This window comes from Microcaecilia unicolor, chromosome 6, assembly GCF_901765095.1.
Source record: "Microcaecilia unicolor chromosome 6, aMicUni1.1, whole genome shotgun sequence".
In the NCBI taxonomy this organism is placed as follows: domain Eukaryota; kingdom Metazoa; phylum Chordata; class Amphibia; order Gymnophiona; family Siphonopidae; genus Microcaecilia; species Microcaecilia unicolor.
In genome coordinates, this window is record NC_044036.1 from 276,601,821 (window position 1) to 276,623,435 (window position 21,615).

General features: G+C 43.6%; 1 protein-coding gene across 1 annotated transcript in view; it reads right to left on the minus strand.

Annotated features, from left to right (window-relative positions):
• GARNL3 (GTPase activating Rap/RanGAP domain like 3) overlaps positions 1 to 21,615 on the minus strand; it is a 456,591-nt gene that overhangs the window by 256,779 nt on the left and 178,197 nt on the right. The gene's annotated exons all lie outside the window — the stretch shown is intronic.

A 21,615-nucleotide genomic window follows, 5' to 3' on the forward strand; every position in this document is an offset into this window, starting at 1 on the left:
GGAATGACTTCCCTATGAGGAAAGTTTGAAGCGGCAAGGACTCTTCATCTTGGAGAAAAAAACAGCTGACGGAAGATATGATAGAGGTATACAAAATACTGAGTGGAGTGGAACAGATAAACGTGAATCACTTGTTTACGTTTTCCAAAAATACTAGAACTAGGGGGCACGCAATGAAGATTCAAAGTATTAAATTTAAAATGAATTGGAGAAAATATTTCTTCACTCAACATGTAATTAAACTCTATAATTCTTTGCCAGAGAATGTAGTAAAAGCAGTTATCATAGCGGGGTTTAAAAAAGGTTTGGCTAGTTTCCTAAACGAAAAGTTCATAAGCAATTATTAAAATGGACTTGGGGAAAATCTACTGCTTATTTCTAGGATAATCCACTGCTTATTTCTAGGATAAGAAGCATAAAATGTATTGTACTGTTTTGGGATCTTACCAGGTACTTGTCCTGGATTGGTCACTGTTGGAAACAGGATGCTGGACTCAATGGACGTTCGGTCTGTCCCAGTATGGCAATACTTATGTTTTTATGTTCTTACGACACTGGTTCTAGATAATTTGTATGAGAGCTATTCCTTCCTTCTGGCAGTGGATTGGCTTGGATTATCCAATCTGGAAACCAGGCATGCCCCCAGCAGCTCCCTCATGGCTCTGAAGGTGAGGCAAAGGGCAACAGGTTTCTATCTACCTGGAACAAAGTCCTGAATAACAGGGATCTTAATAGGCTGTAATAATGTGTTGTTGGAGTAACACAAAAAGATCATGTAGCACCTGATCTTGTGAGTCCACAGAGGTCCCATCTTGAGAAGAGAATAGCAGAGAAAATTAATTTAGCACTTCAAAGCCTCAGGATGAATTTCATTCTAGCATACTCTGAGTCAGCTGTGTGGAAATGTTTCTTATAATCCACAGTTCTAGCCAAAAGAAAAGTTGAAGTTAATTGAGTCTGAAGATAAAAGAACTATATCGTTAGGATCAGTATTGTATTTGGTTTGGATTGGATTTCATCCCTGAGGGAAAATTAATGTTTTAGATTTCAGAAACACTTCCTACTCAGCAAGTGGGGAAAAAAGGCAAATTTTTTATACTGCTTCTAGGAATGCTCTAAAGGGTCCTTTTACCAAGCTGTGGTAAAAGGGAGCCTGCACTAGTGGCAGGGGTTGTTTTTGCCGCGCTGAGGCACTTTTTACCATAGCGGGTAAAAAGGCTAAAAAATGAAATGGCCATGCAGTAAGATTTCACTTACCATGTGGCCATGTGGTGGGAGGGAGGGGGGAGCACTTACCACCACCACCCATTGAGCTGGCGGTAAGGGCTCCCACACTAACCTGGCAGTAACTGGGTAGCACAGCATGCTGCCCAATTACTGCCAGGTTAGCGCCTGAAAAAGTATTTTTCGAATATTTCCACTAGCACCAGAAATCCCTAGTGCTGGAGGAGGAACTACCACCGGCGCCCATGTTGGGCTGGCAGTAGATCTAGATTGGCGCATGGTATGCCTGCGGTGGGCTTACCACTGCTTTATAAAAGGGCCCCTAAATTACCTATGAAGTTAGATACACATGTGCCTGCCCACCAGGGGCGTAGCTAGGTGGGGCCACGGGGACATAGGCCCCCACAGATTTAGTCCAGGCCTCTGGTTTTGCTGGCAGGGGTCCCCAACCCCCGCTAGCAAAGGTGCCTTGAGGCGACGGCGGCGGGGGGTCGGAAGTGGCCGGGGAGGGTCGGAAATGGTGGGAGAGGGGCAGCAGCGGGGAGAGGGGGGGTCGGAAGTGGTGGGGAGGGGCAGCGCCTTGGTAAGGAGGGCTAAAATGTGACCCCCCCCCCACACTTTGGGCTCTGGACCCCCCTCCCGCCAAGGTCTGGCAACGCCCCTGCTGCCCACACACATACAGACACACACATTAGGTTGTTGTACCAAGCTGTGTTGTGCTTTGCGAACGCATTAACATGTGAAAAAAGCCAAATAGTGAACACAGTTTCATCTTTGAAATTGTAGATGCATGCTTTGCCAGTTGTTCATGCAAAGTGCAACACAAAATCTAGGCAAAACAGAGGTGCAATTTAAGGTTTTTTTTTGTGGTAAAGCCCCCAATTTCATGCAAACTTTACCACAAATAAAAATACTCATTATACCAATTTGCATATCATGCCACTGGGCTGTTATCACAAGAAAAGTGTCTTGGCATTTCTGGTGATAACAGCCCATTTCAGCAATTTGCAATGCCTCAAAATATAGCAAAAGTTATTTTACTAACAAAGGGGCGCGTTTTCTAAATGACTTTAGGAATTGAAGTTAACATGGATTTTAGTGTGTGTTAACTACAAATCTAATGCTTTTCTTTTTGAGGGAATGTTTTATGCTGGTTGTGTGCTAATAGATTCATTAGTGCATAATAACTGCTATGATTTAATGCAGGAGCATATGCAGGCTCATTTTCGAAAGAGAAGGACGCCCATCTTTCAACACAAATCAGAAGATGGGCATCCTTCTCACAGGGTCGCCCAAATCAGTATAATCGAAAGCCAATTTTGGGCGTCCCCAACTGCTTTCTGTCGCAAGGATGACCAAAGTTCACGGGGGCATGTCGAAGGCTTAACGAAGGCGGGACTTGAGCGTGCCTAACACATGGATGTCCTCGACCCATAATGGAAAAAAAAGGGTGTCGACCCATAATGGAAAAAAAGGGTGTCCCTGATGAGCACTTGGATGACTTTACCTTGTCCTATTTTTCTTATGACCAAGGCACAAAAAGGTGCCTGAACTGACCAGATGACCACAGGGGAGAATTGGGGTTAGTGACTCCCCCAGTGGTCACTAACCCCCTCCCACCCTCAAAAAATATCTTTTAAAATATGCCAAAAATCCATTTGAGCACTATTATATAACTATGCACATATCTTATATAGTGCACTTTTTACAGATGGGTGAACATGAGCAGAACCTGGGCAAAATGCAAGCGAGGTTCATAGTTGTATGCAAAATGTTTAGAATACTTTAAGTTATACATGTATGTCTGGCATTTAGGTGCATTTACAGCAGAGTAGGAAGGTTCACCGACTTTTGTCAAACTTAATTTGAATATTTTTTACAAGTGGCCACGCCCACTTTTGACTACTCACCAGCTCCATAGCCAGCATGTTTGTGTGTAACCACAAACATATGTACAGTAGACCTGGTTATGCTTAGTATTCTATAAAGGAAAATAGACATCTACATTCCTTTATAGAACAGACTCCTAATACGTGCCCTCTAGGCATCCTTTTACACAACTGCCCTCACAGTGCCATTTGCAAAGCTGGTGCATTGCCAAAGTCAAAGGTTTAAATTTAGATTTCCCTAAAAGTACTAGGTAATTCGGTAAAGCATTTTCTGTGTGTAATGTTTTGCATGTCAAGGCTTATCAGTATGCATACTGAGAAGCTATCTATATACAAACAGATGTTTTTCAGAGCCAAGGAAGTGGAAAAACTAGAGGACATGAATTGAGGTTGCAGAATGGTAGACTTAGGAGTAACATCGGGAAATTCTTTTTTCACAGAGAGGGTAGTGGATATGTGGAATACCCTCCCAGGGAAGGTCATGCTGACAAAAGCAGTGACAGAATTCAAAAATGCATGGGAGAAACAGAATCCCTACACTGAAAGAGGGTGGAGTCAAAGCAACACTTTAAAATGGAATAAAGGCATAGGCGTCCCATATAAGAGGCTTGGGGAGGCTAAGCCTCCCCAGCCCGCCACTGCCCCGCCCCCCGCCACCGCCCGCCGTACCTTTAAATATTATAGTTTTGCTGGAGTCGCAGGCAGCCGGCATTGAAGACATCGGCAGGCTTACGCCCTTTCCAGCAGCCTTCCCTTCCCTCGTTGCAAGTCGGATGATGGCTCCGCCCTCTTCTGACATATTTCCTGTATCTACGAAAGTGGAGCCATCATCTGACTTGCAACGAGGGAAGGGAAGGCTGCTGGAACGGGCGTAAGCCTGCCGATGTCTTCAATGCCGGCTGCCCGCGACTCCAGCAAAACTATAATATTTAAAGGTACGGGGGGGTGGGGGGGCAGGAAGGAAACAGGGCAGACGGGAGAGGAGGGTTGCTGCACATGGTGGAAGAAGGGGAGAGGAGGGTTGCTGGATGGAGGGAAGGGGAGAGGAGGGTTGCTGGACATGGTGGAAGAAGGGGAGAGGAGGGTTGCTGGATGGAGGGAAGGGGAGAGGAGGGTTGCTGGACATGGTGGAAGAAGGGGAGAGGAGGGTTGCTGGATGGAGGGAAGGGGAGAGGAGGGTTGCTGGACATGGTGGAAGAAGGGGAGAGGAGGGTTGCTGGATGGAGGGAAGGGGAGAGGAGGGTTGCTGGACATGGTGGAAGAAGGGGAGAGGAGGGTTGCTGGATGGAGGGAAGGGGAGAGGAGGGTTGCTGGACATGGTGGAAGAAGGGGAGAGGAGGGTTGCTGGATGGAGGGAAGGGGAGAGGAGGGTTGCTGGACATGGTGGAAGAAGGGGAGAGGAGGGTTGCTGGATGGAGGGAAGGGGAGAGGAGGGTTGCTGGACATGGTGGAAGAAGGGGAGAGGAGGGTTGCTGGATGGAGGGAAGGGGAGAGGAGGGTTGCTGGACATGGTGGAAGAAGGGGAGAGGAGAGGGCAGGGGAGAGGAGGGTTGCTGGATGGAGGGAAGGGGAGAGGAGGGTTGCTGGACATGGTGGAAGAAGGGGAGAGGAGAGGGCAGGAGAGAGGAGAGTTGCTGGACATTGGTGGATGAAGGGTAAGGTAGGGGGGAGAGGAGGGTTGCTGGACATGGAGGGGGAGGGAGGAGTGAGGAAGGAGATGAGATAACAGAAAAGGAAGAGGGTAGAAAAACTGCACATGGATGAAGAAAATAGGCAAAAGCTGGATCCACTGGACAGTCAAGTTTGCGGAGGACCCAGCTTTTACTTACGGATGTAGGACAAGAAATGAAGAAGAAAGGCGGAAAGTAAACAAATAAATGGAAAGGAAGCCCTGGAAACGGAGTTAAGAGGACAGATAGCAGCAGAATCGGATACTGGGCCAGCACAATCAGAAAAACAAAGTCACCAGACAACAAAGGTAGAAAAGATCATTTTATTTTCATTATAGTGTTTGGAATATGTCCACTTTGAGAATTAGGTGTTCAACATTAAAAGTTTATTTACTTATTTATGACATTTTATCCCACATTAAACATGAATTAGGATGTTTTGTGGCTCTACATGAGAATTGTGATATTATGATCCCTTATTTCAATATTGTTGACGGTCTGCATTTTCCGTATGGGTGGTATATTGGTGTATTAGATTCTGCCCAGTGTAATATTTATGGTACAGTAAGGTTCAGAGTGTGTTTTTGCACAAAGTTGTGCATAGTGTTTTGCAGTTGAGCGATTGTGGTTAGTATATGCTTTGAGCAACCACTTTATTCTTTGACATATGATACATAGCTAATATCTAAATTTAATAAAAGATATTAATTGTGACATTTATTTTTTTTTTTCTGTGTGTGATCAGACAATTATGGATTTAAGCTCACCCCTGGCCCCACCCCTAACCCCGCCCCCTTTAGCCTCCCCAAACAGTTGGGCCACCGACCGCCTATGAATAAAGGGGTATAACCTCCATGGAGCAGCAAGTACAAATTCTGACAGTCTTGTTGGGCAACTTAGATGGACCATACAGGTGTTTATCTGCTGTCATTTAAGGGGGAGAGGGGGATGGGACATGATATACTGCCTTTCTGCAGTTACGATCAAAGTGGTTTACATATTATATACAGGTACTTCTTTTGGACCTGGGGCAATGGAGGGTAAAGTGAATTGCCCAGAGTCACAAGGAGCTGCCAGTGGGAAGATTCACCTAAGGTAGTATTGCAGTTTGACATAAAACTCACAATTTTGTTAGTAGCGTAACAATAGTAAAATGACCAAATGTAAGCATAATGCCAATCAATGAGATAAATTTGGAGATGTCAAATTGAATCCTAGTAATAGGACCAACATGATATAGTATCAGGAATATAAACATTTAACAGCACTGCAAAATAACCATATAACAGAAATATGTAAATGTCAGTAGGATATAATACCAAAACAGGCAGCAGGGAAGAACATTCATATAACAGATATGATACAAAATTAGCACAATACAAATGAAACATCTTAATAGGCAGCAAGTGATGTTGAGACATATAGATGGGACTAGATGGGTAGCACAAAGTCATTGGGATAAATAGATGGGTGGTGCATAAGTACGTAAGTAATGCCACACTGGGAAAAGACCAAGGGTCCATCGAGCCCAGCATCCTGTCATGACAGCGGCCAATCCAGGCCAAGGGCACCTGGCAAGCTTCCCAAACGTACAAACATTCTATACATGTTATTCCTGGAATTGTGGATTTTTCCCAAGTCCATTTAGTAGTGGTTTATGGACTTGTCCTTTAGGAAACCGTCTAACCCCCTTTTAAACTCTGCCAAGCTAACCGCCTTCACCACGTTCTCCGGCAATGAATTCCAGAGTTTAATTATGCGTTGGGTGAAGAAAAATTTTCACCGATTTGTTTTAAATTTACTACACTGTAGTTTCATCGCATGCCCCCTAGACCTAGTATTTTTGGAAAGCGTGAACAGACGCTTCACATCCACCTGTTCCACTCCATTCATTACTTTATATACCTCTATCATGTCTCCCCTCAGCCGTCTCTTCTCCAAGCTGAAAAGCCCTAGCCTCCTTAGTCTTTCTTTATAGGGAAGTCGTCCCATCCCCGCTATCATTTTAGTCGCCCTTCGCTGCACCTTTTCCAATTCTACTTTATCTTTCTTGAGATGCGGCGACCAGAATTGAACACAATACTCAAGGTGCGGTCGCACCATGGAGTGATACAACGGCATTATAACATCCTCACACCTGTTTTCCATACCTTTCCAAATGAAGGCAAATTATCAAGGAAATTCTACAAATAGCACAAAAAATTCTGTACTCAAAATCACGAGCTATTCTGAGATGCATGTGCAAATAAATGGCTAACAAGCCAATTAGCGCTAATAATTGGGTGCTAACAATCAATTATTGGGGTTAACTGGCAACAATTTGGATTTACACACACTTCTTGCTAAGCTCTATTCTAAAAAGATGTGTATGCAAATCTTTTAGCATGCAACTGAAAAGGGGTGTGGCCATGGGAGAGGCATGGCACATACAGTATTATAGCATTCAGGAGATCTGCGCTTAGTTTAGGTGTGTAGAGTTACACCAGAGTTCAGGTAGTGTAAATCCTCACACCTAAAAGTTGAGCGAGGATCTCGGTGCTATGTGCTATTCTGTAAATAGTGCTGAACTTGGAGCAGCATTTATAGAATAGTGTTCAGACAGCGCATATTTTTATCGGCACCTAAATTTGGGCACCAGTTACTGAATTTAGTCCTACATGTGTAGGCTTTCCCAAGAGTACAGCAGAGGTTGAATTGCTTATATGCACACATTTACCTTCTTGGGACCAGTTATAAATTTGTGCATGAGAACGTAACAGGTAAAAAGGCTGAAAAAAGAAATGCAGTGGCAAAAGAGAGGGTAGTACAGCATACAAATATACAACACACACAAAAAAGCAACACTGGGCCTTCAAGAAAGAGATAATAGCCATCCTTTATTGTGAAAAAGACCCAGCACGGGCCGTGTTTCGGCGCACAAGCGCCTGCCTCAGGGGTCAGGGTATGTCTTTACAATATATGAGCAGAAGTATTCAGACAATCTAAATGAATTGCCAGCAACCGCTGGACGTACATACAATCACGCTGAACAATGTCTTTATTTGGCAGTTTTCAAATAAAGACAGCGCTCAGCATGATTGTATGTAGATTGTCTGAATACTTCTGCTCATATATTGTGAAGACATACCCTGACCCCTGAGGCAGGCATTTGTGCGCCGAAACACAGCCCGTGTCGGGTCTTTTTCACAATAAAGGACGGCTATTATCTCTTTCTTGAAGGCCCAGTGTTGCTTTTTTGTCTGTGAAAAAAGAAATGGCCATGCACTAAGATTGCATTTAACAGGTGGCAATGGATGGAAGGGGAGAGCACTTACCGCCACCCATTCAGGTGGTGGTAAGTAAAAAGAGCCTCAGCGCACGGCAAAAACATCCGCCACCGCTAGCACAGAGCCCCTTTTACCACAGCTTAGTAAAAGGGCCCCCTGAGTTATTAAAACCCTGAGGTGAAGAGAAGCTGCATATTTGAGTTTGTTATCCAATATTTAAATAAAGTTACGTTTAGAATGCAAAAGACTGGGATTTGTGTGAGAACCTCACAAGATTATACCATTCATTCAGAAAAAAATTGCCAAAATATTTAATAAGAAGGAAAGAAAAGCAGACTGACGGATAAGATCAAACAGTAATGGAACAGAGCCCTGACCTTGACAAGCTGATGTTTTTGAAGAATTGAGTTAGTACTTTCGTTTAAGATGTGCCTCTCCTTAAATATATAATAGTATTACTGGGGATTTAAGTTTATTAAGATACTAATTGATTGGAATTGATCCAAGGATTTGCTCTGGGCCTAGGGAAATTTTTTTTTCAGACTGCATAACATAATTTAGTATACATTTTTTGGGCCTATTATTATGTCCTGCGGCTCATCCTAAACAATTATCCAAACTTGGCTGATTTGCAGAAAAGATGAACTCAATGAACTAAAGTCTTTTTAAAAGAATGTGATGATATTATTACAGTATAGAACACTATCAGGCTTATTTTCGAAAGAGAAGGGCGTCCGTCTTTCGACACAAATCAGGAGATGAGCATCCTTCTCCCAGGGTCGCCCAAATCGGCATAATCGAAAGCTGATTTTGGGTGTCCTCAACTGCTTTCCGTCGTGGGGATGACCAAAGTTCCCGGGGGCATGTCGGAAGCATGACAGCAGTATGCAGGTCCCTGGAGCTGTTTTAGTGGGTACTGCAGTGCACTTCTGACAGGCAGGCAGACCCAGGCCCACCCCCCTACCTGTTAAACGTGTGATGGTAAATATGAGCCCTCCAAAACCCACCACAAACCCACTGTACTCACACCTAGGTGCTCCCCTTCATCCCTAAGTGCTATGGTAGTGGTGTACAGTTGTGGGGAGTGGGTTTTGGGGGGGCTCAGCACACAAGGTAAAGGAGCTATGCACCTGGGAGCTTTTTCTGAAGTCCACTGTAGTGCCCCCTAGGGTGCCCGGTTGGTGTCCTGGCATGTCAGGGGGACCAGTGCACTACGAATGCTGGCTCCTCCCACAACCAAATGGCTTGAATCTGGTCGTTTCTGAGATGGGTGTCCTCGATTTCCATTATCGCCGAAAACTGACCATCTCTAGGGACGACCATCTCTAAGGTCGACCTAAATGTTAAGATTTGGGCATCCCCGACCGTATTATCAAAACGAAAGATGGACGCCCATCTTGTTTCAATAATACTGGTTTCCCCGCTCCTTCGCGGGGACGTCCTGCAAGGACGCACTCAGGAAAACTTGGGTGCCCCATTCGATTATGCCCCTCCACCTTCTGCAAGTACCATCCAGTCTTCATTTCTGTCAGACAGCATTCATTTTTAAATGTAAAAAGGACAGGCTTTTACTGTAGCTGATCAGAAATCAAACCACAAAAATACCTGGAATGTCACCCTATCAGAACATAGAGCTTCAACCACTGAACACTACCAGTTAGGTTTTGATAGGCTGGGATAAATCCTTTTTTTTTTAACGTCTAGAAACCATCTGATTTTTGACTGCAAACAACATTTTTTAAACAAAAAATTAAAACGCAGCTTTTTAAAACACAGAAAAATACATTACTGCAGTGTCACAGAACTCGTTGATTTCCCTCTGGCTGAATGAAAAGCAAATTTATAGGCAGAGGAAGGAGTTAGGGGAAAAATTATAAATGTTTTACCATACCACCTCCTCTAGAAGACATCACAATAAAGCGAACTGTATGTTGTTGACATCAATAAGAGCAAGGTCAACTCATTTGAATATCTGCTGGAATAACTTTAACAATGATTGATAATGTCATATTGCATACTACCAAACATGCACATTCTTTATGACAATTTTAAAACATAAAAATGCATGCTTCCAAGATTCTTCCAGGATTTGTGTTTATAGGGCAAGGACTATATTAATATCTTTTTTTCTGAGTATCATGGTTTGTGTTTAAGGATTCAAAGTTCTGGAGAAAACCAAGGTGAGAGTTTGTGGGTGGGGCATAAGACCTATTTTACTGGTGCTGTTTTCTCTAAGGTCTTGGCTAGGCGTGTATTCAAAATGTCAACCTGCTCTGACACTGTAGTTGTCTTTTCATCCACAGGTTGACAAAATCCTAAGAGGCCTTCGACCAACTACCCGCTCCCTCAACCCCTGCCCATCAAAGATAGTGCAGCAGGCAAGCATGGGCTTCATAGAAGGTGCCACAAAAATCGTGAACGCCTCTCTTTCTAATGGGCAACTACCAACAGCATTAAAAAGGGCAGTGGTGCACCCTTTGCTAAACAAAAAACAAAACAAAAAAACCTTATAGAACAAACAGTCTGTGATCGACTCAATGATTGGCTAGAGAAGAGAAACTGGCTAGATCCATGTCAGTCTGGATTCAGACCCAGTTATGGAACAGAAATGGTCTTCATATCCCTACTAGATGATCTTCACAGAAACCGAGACAGGGGATTTGCCTTGGTGTTAGTACTGCTAGATTTCTCAGCAGCTTTTAACACTGTGGATCATGATATCACGATAGCACGACTGGCAGACACAGGTATCAATGGAACAGTACTTGCTTGGTTCAGAACCTAATGGTAACAGTTCATAATGTTTGGCAGCACCTCATCAGCACCATGGGCACTGACCTGTGGGGTACCACTAGAATCGATACTGTCACCTATTCTGTTCAGTATATCTACCTCAAGTCACTAGCCAAGCTGATTCGATCGATGGACCCTCAGTTCTACATCTACGCAGATGATGAGCAGCTACTCTTACACACTGAACCTGACTTACATACAGCCCTGAATAAACTGATTACCAGTCTTACATCAATTCAAGAATGGAATAAACACAATACACTTTCCTGAACCCAAGTAAAACCAAGCTTCTCTGGGTCCCTAACACAAGTGGCCACATACCTGACATCAAGATCTCTTTTAGGAAGTATGATTTCCCCCTCAGATCACAAGTCATGAACCTTGGAATACAGTTAGATTCAATACTTACTCTGATTCCCCAAATCCAAGCAACATTCAAGAGCTGCTTCTACTATTTGCGACAACTATGCTGCCTCTCTCCTTACATTAAGATGGCAAATCTTATCCCAGTTGTGCATGCCATGATAATGTCAAGAATGGATTACTGTAATGCACTTTACACTGGTCTGACTACAAAGGGTCTGCACCAGCTCCAATTGATTAAAAATACTGCAGCAAGACTAATAGAAAGTTGCAAGTGATGTGACCACATCACACCATTCTTGCAAAAAACTTCACTGGCTACCAGTAGCATAGGCGCCGACTCCGTGGGTGCTGTAGGTGCTCAAGCACCCCCAATATTTTAACCCACGTCGCATTCCTGTCGCCCAGAACTTAAAACTCATCTTACCTTGGTCCCGGCAGAAGTGAAAGGCGAACAGGCTCATCTTCAGCCTTCCCTTCTCTCTCAGCTCTGGTCCCGCTCTCATTTCCTGTTTCCATGAGGGCAGGACCAGAGCTGAGAGAGGCTGAAGACTAGCATGCTCGCCTTTCACTGCTGCCAGGACCAAGGTAAGATGAGTTTTAAGTTCTGGGCGGCAGGAAGGTGAGGACGGAGGACTGTTGTGGGAGAAGAGGTCAGGCTGGGGTTGGGACTGGCACTTGGAGGAGAGGGGGAGACTGGCACTCGGAGGAGAGGGGGCCTGGAACTCGAAGGAGAGGGGGGGCCTGGAACTCAGAGGAGAGAGGAGGCCTGGAACTCGAAGGAGAGAGGGGGCCTGAAACTCGGAGGAGAGGAGAGGGGGCCTAGAACTCGGCGGAGAGGAGAGGGGGCCTGGAACTCAGAGGATGGGGGGGGCTGAAAAGGGGCAGGGGCAGGTGGTGTTTGGGGTGAGTTACTGGACATGTAGGGGAGGGGAGAGAGGAGAAATCGCTGGACATGGAGGGGAGGGGAGAGAGGAAAAATCGCTGGACATCGATGAGAGGGGAGGGCAGGGGAGAGAGGAGAATTGCTGGATATGAATGGAGGAGAGGGCAGGGGAGAGAGGAGAATTGCTGGATATGAATGGAGGGGAGAGGGGGAGGGGAGGGGAAGGGAATGCACCACCTGTAAAAAAAAAAAAAATTCAGCACCCCAAATCATTTTGAAAAGCTGGCTCCTATGACCAGTACAATACAGGGCTACATTTAAAACTCTATGTCTGATCTTCAAGGCCCTGAAAGGAAATGGCCCCAAGTACTTGAAGAACAGGATCACCCTCTACACATTTCCAAACCACGCCCTCTCCAAAAGACATTACACGACATGATATCTGCAAGCCAGCCTTCTCCAGAGTAACTCCCAAACTCTGGAATGCACTCCCTGAAAAGGCTCTTCTTAACACAAGACTATTTCTACTTCAGGAAGCAGGTGACAGCTTGGTTCTTCAACCAGGCCTTTAATGGAAGACGTAACTAACTTGTTAGTCTCACACACACACACACACACACACACACACACACAAGAAGTGACACAGGCTGCACATACTGCAGCAGGACATGTTTATCCACTCCTACTCTAGCTGAGATAATATTTAATCACCTCTCTGACCTCATGTGCAACTTTCTTTAAATTAGTCTCCTTATTTTCTAACTCCTCTCCTCTTACACTCTTACCTATCTATGGGGCCCTTTTACAAACCGGCAGTAAGCCCAAAGTGGGCTTATCGCTCGCTAAAAAGGAAGTACCGTTGGGCTCAGGGGCGTATCTGTAATGGGGCCACGGGGCCAGGGCCCCCATAGATTTGGCCCTGGACCCCCCTACCATTGGCCCTCGCAACCCCCCCTCCCGCCGCCAACCTGCCGTCACCTACCTGTGCTGGCAGGGGACCCCAACCCCCGCCAGCCGAAGCCGTCGTCCTTCGTTCATTTGTTTTGTTCTGAGTCTGACCCGTCTCTGACGTCCTGCACGTACATAACATGCAGGATGTGTGCAGGACGTCAGAGACGAGTCAGACTCAGAAAGAACAAACGAACGAAGGACGACGGCTTCGGCTGGCGGGGGTTGGGGTCCCCCGCCAGCACTGGTAAGCGACAGCGGGCGGGGGGGTCGAGAGGGTCATCGGGCGGGCGGGCGACAGTTGGAGGTGGTTCTGGTGGCGGGGGGGGGCGGCTAAAATGTGCCCCCTCACCTCGGCTTTGGACCCCCCCCCCTACCGGCGAAGTCCAGATACGCCCCTGGTTGGGCTACAGTAGCAGCCTGGTGGTAGTTCCCACCCCCAGTACACCGTAATATCTAGCACTACAAAAATATTTTTATTTTTGTAGTGCCGGTATATACCCAGTGGTAATCAGGCACTGCTGCTCGTTGCTTGGTTGGGTGGTGGTAAGGGTTCCTCCCTCAAAATGGCCACGCGGCAAGCACTTCACTTGACACATGGTCATTTCCTGAAGAAAAGAAAGACCTACCTTTTACCCACTGCAGTAAAAGGGGGCCTTGGTGTGCATCAAAAACACGCACTGATACAAGCGCAGGCCCCCTTTTGCCACAGCTTGGTAAAAGGGGCCCCATACGTTCCATCTTTGCTTGCACCTATAATAGAAATTGTAAACTGCATAGTCACCTCAGGGATCACTTGTGGTATTATCAAGTACTGAAAATAAAATGTTTATTATGTATTGTGTTGACATTGTATGAAATATACTATGCCATATTTTGTATAGTTATTTGAATATTTTTACCTGCTGTAATTGTCTATTGCTTATGTTTGATTTATTGTTACTGTACACCGCCTTGAGTGAATTCCTTCAAAAAGGCGGTAAATAAACCCTAATAAATAAATAAAATATCATAAACTAAATATGTGCGACTCTTCTTCCTGAGGGCTACAAATATATCCAGCTTCAGGATATCAACAATTAATATTTATAAGATACGTTTATTTACATTCCTCCAAATTCTATAAATGGCGCTTTAAGTTGTGCAAGCTAATTTGGCTGCACCGCCAAATTATGCACACAACTTAACAAGCCAATTAGTGCCAATAATTGGTACTTAATAACCAATTAGCGGCATTAATTGGCTTTAATTAAAATTTATACATGTAACTTTCTAGCAGTATTCCATAATGCGGTGTGGGTAAATTCTCATGCATGCAGTTGAAAAGAGGGCGTGGCCATGGATGTGGAATGGGCAGGTTGTGGGCATGTCAAAAAACTATGCGCACTGTTTTATGGAATAAAGCTGATCTGCGCCTAACTTAGGCACAGGTACTTAGGCCTGGTTTTAGGTTGGCTTAAATTAATGCCTAAATTTTAATCACTAGAACGGTACGTGCGCATATTCTATAAACCACGCCTAACTTTAGACATAATTTACAGAATCACGCTAACCACATGGTTTTTCGGTACCCAATTTTTAAGGTGCCATTTATAGAATTTGGCCCATTTGATTTAAGAACCAGAATAGTTTCCATATTGTAGTTACCCTGAAACCACCCTGGTCTGAAACCCTTGAGGACCAAAATTGCTTACACTAGTTCTGTCATAAGCACTTTGCAGTAGGTGGTTTAGGCTGGTCAGTTTTTTGACCACTCAAAAAGGTTTTATATTCAATGTTGAATTTTCAGCCTATTGCACAATAAATATTATATGTGGCCTTGCTTTATCATCTTAAGGAAATATCTACAAGTGCCTTTCACTTTTGTGCTATGACTTTCAAAGATAGCACTACAATTCCCCCTGCACAGTTCTTACCATGCAGAGAACAGTTTTAAAGGCTTTCAACACTGGACAATAAGCAGCAAACATAGATCTCTGATACTGGCTCCATAAAATCAAAGATTGCATCATAACTCTAATTTGTCAGCATAACACTTCTGTGAAAAAATATATACAGTATATTGAGTTAATTATATCCACTTAAAGTGGAACTTATTCACTCTCTCTATATCTATCTATCTATCTATCTATCTATCTATCTATCTATCTATCTATCTATCTATCTATCTATCTATATATGTGTGTGTGTGTGTGTGTGTGTGTGTGTGTGTGTGTGTGTGTGTGTGTGTGTGTGTGTGTGTGTATGCTCACATATTGAGGTGTAAAATTGTAATTTAATTTTGCAAATGAGGAAACTGTAGCCTGGAACCTCAACTTCCCCAACACAAGAATAATCTATCCTTCAGTGAAGATATCACCGTCTGCTTGGATATGAAAAAGCAAGCAATGCAGAAGAGGAATGATGCCATCAGCTAGACCCTGATGCTGTTCCATTATCAGATTATGATAGGTCGCCTTCAAGGTTAATGCAGCCTATCAACTTAATACTCCAAGCATGCAAAGTTATGGTAGAAAATTCTCTCAACCTCAGTCCAGCGGGTTAATTCTCTCTTGACAGGAAATTTTTTTTTTAATTTTCCCTTTCAAGTTTCAATAAATTGTGTACAATTCCCTTGCTTATTGTATAAAGATATAAATATGTCCAGTACTAGTGACATAATATACCTACTTAGCTTTTGGTTTCAGGATTGTGAAGTCACCCGAATTCTTGACAGAAATAAACCGTTAGTCTACATGTGAATATAAGTGTTTATGAAATTGAATGAGTGAAGGTAAAGACCACAAATCCCCTCCAGTCCACACATTATCCTCTGCTACTGCAGTACCATAGGCCTTATTTTAACTTCCGAGCTAAGGATCCTTTCTGTTTGCCCCATACCTTTCACTGAGAGACTGTTCCACATGTTCACCACCTTTTGTGTGAATCTTTATTACACCTAAGTCTCTTTTCCTCTGCCCTCACCTCTGGGGTGTACATGTTGTGATCTTTAAGTTTCATCTCACATGACTTATGCCTTTGCACTATTTGACAGCCCTGTTACTCTACTCTATTTAATTTCTTTAAGAGACATGGCTTGCAAAATTAGATGCAGGACCTTTCAGAGACGTCTCACAAGTAATTTCTACAAGAGGCATTTTCACTTCCTGTTACTACCATGTCTCTGACCATATGAATATTCTTCTGGATCTTGCTGTCTTGTCACACTGTTTGACCAACCTTGAGATCTCCAGACATAACTACTTCCTTACCCTTCTGCAATTTATTTAGATTGCAGTTATGTAAAGAAAACTATAACTTTCCAGAAACAAATCAGATCAATGTGGCAGGATGGTGATATCAGAAGATGGTCTGGAAAGGCCATGGGGACTGAAAAGGCTGGATGTTTATCAGCCACGCTAGCACTGGCAGCTTTGAGGAGGGAGTTCTAGGTGTTACCTATCCAGGAATATGAAATGTGGGAGATGACAAGAACTATCTTGAATAAGGATTAATATCCTACAGGCAGTGCTATATAGCTGGCAGCTGGATTTATCCATCACAATCTGGAATAACTGGGCAGACCAGAAGGACTAATTGCCTTCAGCATCATCTACTATATCACTAGAGAAGATGCTTCTATTTACTCAGCTAGGAAAACAAACCCATTAGCTTGTTGGTCTCTGGTTTAGAGATTCAAGGTAACTGGCTCAGACCCCAAGGTGTCTTCTTGGAAAATAGGCTGCGGAACTATGCAGTACATCAGTGAGTGCTAAAATGTCATTTTGGAACATGTGGGATAGTGGCTTGGCTGAACCATTTCTTATTGACCTGTTGCATGTTATTTTATTTTTTAGAGTGAACCATCCATTACTCTTTGCAAACATGGAACCTAATAGTCTTGTTCAGAGTTTAACACGTTAAGGAATCATGTTGGAATTCAAATAATCATTCCATTAATCTTTATAGCCAAAATTATCGAAATGTATGCATATCCCTTCCTATATTACAGATAGTTTAGAATCTATCTTTAATTTATAATATAACACGTATACAGGTGTGTTAAACTCCAATCTTTAGGACCTACTATCTGGTCTAAATTCTAGAATATCTATGATGAATGTTCATGATGTGCATTTGCACAGAGGACATTCTAGTTCAGGCACAGACAAACTTTGTCCTTGAGTGCCACAAGTCGATGGCGCTTTCAACACGGAAAATGAATGAGATGCATTTGCATGCACTGCCTTCATTGTATGCAAATGCATTTCATGCATATTCATTGCGGATACTGTGAAAACCCAACTGGCTTGAGGCACTTGAGAACTGGAGCTATCCAATGCTTTTCTAGTTTATGGTTCTTATATTTCTAGCTATTAATTTGCAGCGAATCAATAGAACTTTGACAGAAAACATGTTTTTAAATTGCTGTAATGCTATCTATAGTATTGTAGGACTAGATCTAAGCTCTTTGCTGGAACGATCTGCTTATTTAATTAAACATTCTTATTAATCACTTCCCCACATGAAATCAGCTTCCAAAGCAGTGTACAAAGCCAAATTAACAGGAGTAGAACAATATGCACAAGATACAAACAAAAAAATAATAATAAACACACCAGAACTAGCCCATCAGCAGTCATTAGCCAAATACAGTTCAGACATAGGTCAGGATGCCCCAATCCACCATCCACTAGATATAACCCCCCCCCCCCCCCCCCAAAAAAAAAAAAAATTCCTTATTAGGAAATCCTCCTAAACAACAGATAAACAAAGATCATTCTTCAGAAAGAATCCTCCCAACCAGAACAATGCCCCATCCAGCAAACACTTCCCAGGACTTCCTATGGATTAGGCTATTTTCTCAGAACACCAATTATGAAAGACTAAGGACTAAATATATATTTTCCCCACCAGTAGTGTAAGATCAAAATTTGAGATCCCAAGCCAAATTTTGTCAAGGGCCCCCACGATGGTAGCCAGAGGGGCAGACACAGGAGTAATGTCTGATCTTCTGCCTCTGTCCTTTCCTCTCACAGTACCACATACTCCCCAGTATTAACACTATTCCTAATGAAACGTGACTTTTGCACTTGCTTGTGGAAAGAAGAGAGTTTAACGTCTATAACATTTCACCTTCTTTTGGACAATAAAAAAAACAACTCTATGATAGGGCGCCTGGTACAAGCCTATTCTATAACAGAACATATGTGCCTACTTTCCTTTGAAGAGTACTGGCCTAACAGTTCATACCAGGGGTTCTTAACCCAGTCCCTGGAACACACCTAGCCAGTCAGGTTTCAGGATACCCAATGAATATATGCATGAGATAGATCTGCACAGCCCAGAGGTAGTGCATGCAAATGTTATCTCATGTATACTTAATGTGGGTATTCTGAAAACCTGACTGGTTACGTGTATTCCGAGGACTAGACTGAGAACCCCTGGTATATACAGACTTAATATTTAGGTATGAGCATTTATAGCAGCCTTAGAACCGATGTAAGTACTGCTGCCTCATTGGCGCAGATATGTACATAATTTACAGTATCCTATATAAAACCAGAAATTACTTACTATTTCATTTATCCAAATGTAAAAGCATAACTTACAAAACCATATACACAGCTGGATTTAGTTATCTGGGATCCAAATGGTGGAACTCAATACCCAAGGTTACAAGAAACATTACTAACTATCTCCAATTCAGAAAAGAACTGAAGACCTACCTTTTCAAAAAAATTCTATAGTTAAATTAAAAAATAGAACCGATGTCCCACACCACTTTGTAACTGTAATACAGTACTGTAACTTCGCCTAACTGTAAATTATAAGCCTCTTTGATCCAAAACTTGTTTTTGGATTATAGTGGGACACAAGAATGTATAAATAAATAAATAAATGAGGTATACACATTTGTGCCCCACCCGTGCTCTGGCCAAACTCCTCCCATGTTTATACCATCATTGCAAATCCTATATAATAATTTGCACCATGAACGTTCCATGAAGCTACCTGGGCCCGTGCCTCCTTTCTGATTGGCTGTGCCTGGGACTGAAGCCTCGGATGACGTCATCCAGAGAGCCCAAGCAACAGCAGTGCGGGCCCAGGCAGCTTCATCGAACGTTCATGGAAAATAAAAGCTAAGAAAAAGAAAGAGCAACCCCCCCCCCCAGAAAAGCAGATTAAAAGAGCTTTGCTTGCTTGACCTCCCACCGGCCACCTGAACAGCAGCGCTGCCTCCAAACCCTCACGAGCACATGCACAATAAGCAGGTTCCAGCGCGCGCGTGCGCGGAGCTCACCAGGCTGCTGCAGGATGCCAGCGGTGCAGCAAACACTGAGCAGGAGGGAGCAGAGGAAGACTCCCTGGCTCACGAGCCACTCTCTCCTGTGCCACCTCGAGCCCTTCACGCGCCAATGGCCGTCGCTGCTGCTACTGCCCCGCGCTTCCATATCACAGAGTGCAGCCCAGGGTCCCCGGCTCGCCGCCCACACGTCTCCCTCTAGGCAGCGTGATACCGGCAGCAGCCTGGGCCCCTAAGAGGCATTGCGGGGCTGCAAGCGCGGTGCACTACTCTCTCAACTGCAGGACTTGATGTAAGACGCACACCTCTCCCTCCCGTTGAGTTCCAACCGCGGTGCCGGACAGAGCACAATCTGTCAACTCGGACGGAGGAGACCCTGAAAGTCAGAGGGAGGGAGGGGATGACCATGGCACTCAAACAGAGGGAGGGAGGGAGGGGGGGGGACGACAACCCTGGAACTGGGGGCATGGAAATGGAAGGGTATGGGCAGATCAGGGGCATTCACTAAAGATGCACACAGTGTTATGGAATTAGGGGGATCTACACCTAAGTTACATGCAAGGATTTACACCGGCTTTCAGTTAATATAAATCCACACAACAAAAGTTGAACGCGGATCCCGGTAGTAAACTACTACTACTATAAATCATTTCTATAGCGCTACCAGTCGTACGCAGCGCTTCACAATTTAACATGTAGAAAAGACAGTCCCTGCTCAAGAAAGCTTACAATCTAATAGGACAGACAGACAGGACAAATAAGGGATAAGGGTGGGACAGACAGATAGAACATATGGGGAAGGGACTATTGAAGAGAGGAAGACAAGATAAAGGTTACAAGCAGGTGACAAGTTAGGAATTAAAAGCAGCATCAAACATCAAACACTATTCTATAAACAGTGCCCAACTCGGAGCATTGTTTAGAGAATAGTGCTTAGTGCAGTTTTTTTTCAGTGCTGAAATTTGGACACCATCCCCCGGATTCCATATAGTGCAGTTTCAAGTTGTGCACTCAAATCCGGTCATATTCTGGATTTGTGCATGCAACTTAATTAGCTAACAAGCCAATCAGCACCACTAATAGCCACTTAACAAGCACGTAAGTAATTGACATTAATTTGAATTTATGCGCAGAACTGTCTAAGCATATTCTGTAAAGTGATGCACGTAAATACTTAGCTGAAAAGGGGGCATGGCCATGAGCGAGTCCTGGGTGTTTCTAAAAACTATGGGGGGTCTTTTAGCTCATGGTAGAAATCAGCTGGCGGCAAATGCCGAAATGCCAATGGGCGCCAGCTAACTTCTACCATGAGCTAAAAACCCTAGTGTGGCTTAGTAAAAGACCCTCTATGTGCGTTGTTATAGAATACACCCGATCCACCCTTTAGGCATCAGCATTTAAACCAAGCTTACTTGGCGTAACTGTCTGCAACTAAATTTAGTCTTGCGGATGGGCACTAGGCATATTCTATAAACCGTACTGAAATTTAGGCATTTTCTATAATGTACACCTAAATATAGGCATAATTTATACAATATGCCTAGGCATATTTTTTCGTTGCCGATTTTTTAGGCGTGATATATCAAATCTAGCCCCATATGTAGAATCCAGGCCAATAAGCTTGTATATTTAGACATTTCCAACCAGCTTGAGAACTTCAACAGTATAATATCACTTGACCAGTTCAATCTTGCTAGAGAGGCTGTACAGCACTATAATGTACCTAGTGTACCTGAAAGCAACTCACCTTGAGCTACTACTGAAAAAAGTGTGAGCAAAATCCAAATAAATAGATAAATATTTTCCCAACAGAAATGAAGACATTAAGGGCTTAACCCATCTTCAAGCAGGCATCTACATTACACCTGGTCCAGATCTATGATTTCAAAACCCAATCAGAGTCATTAAAGGGTAAAACAAATCATGTCCTGGCATACTGTAGATGTCATTCAGAGATCCCACCCTGTGTCTGCTACCTGGTTACATGGAACAGAATGTTGATACTGAACCTGAGGTACAATTAACACAGTATAAGCATAAATGAACACATACTGTAGCGATAAAAGTTATGCAATGCTATCGCCAGCCAAGTGTAAAAGAAATTAACTAAATATTATCGTTCTTTTTCATAGCTTGTCTACTTATTCAGTATCAGGAAAAAATAAATGGGCAACCAAAATACTTGGCATTAAAATTCGAGGTGCCTTCCAGAATCAAACGTGCATTCCTTCTAAATCCGGGATCTGCTTTTCATCTTACCTCCAGGAATCGAACAACTGCTAGCTTTCCT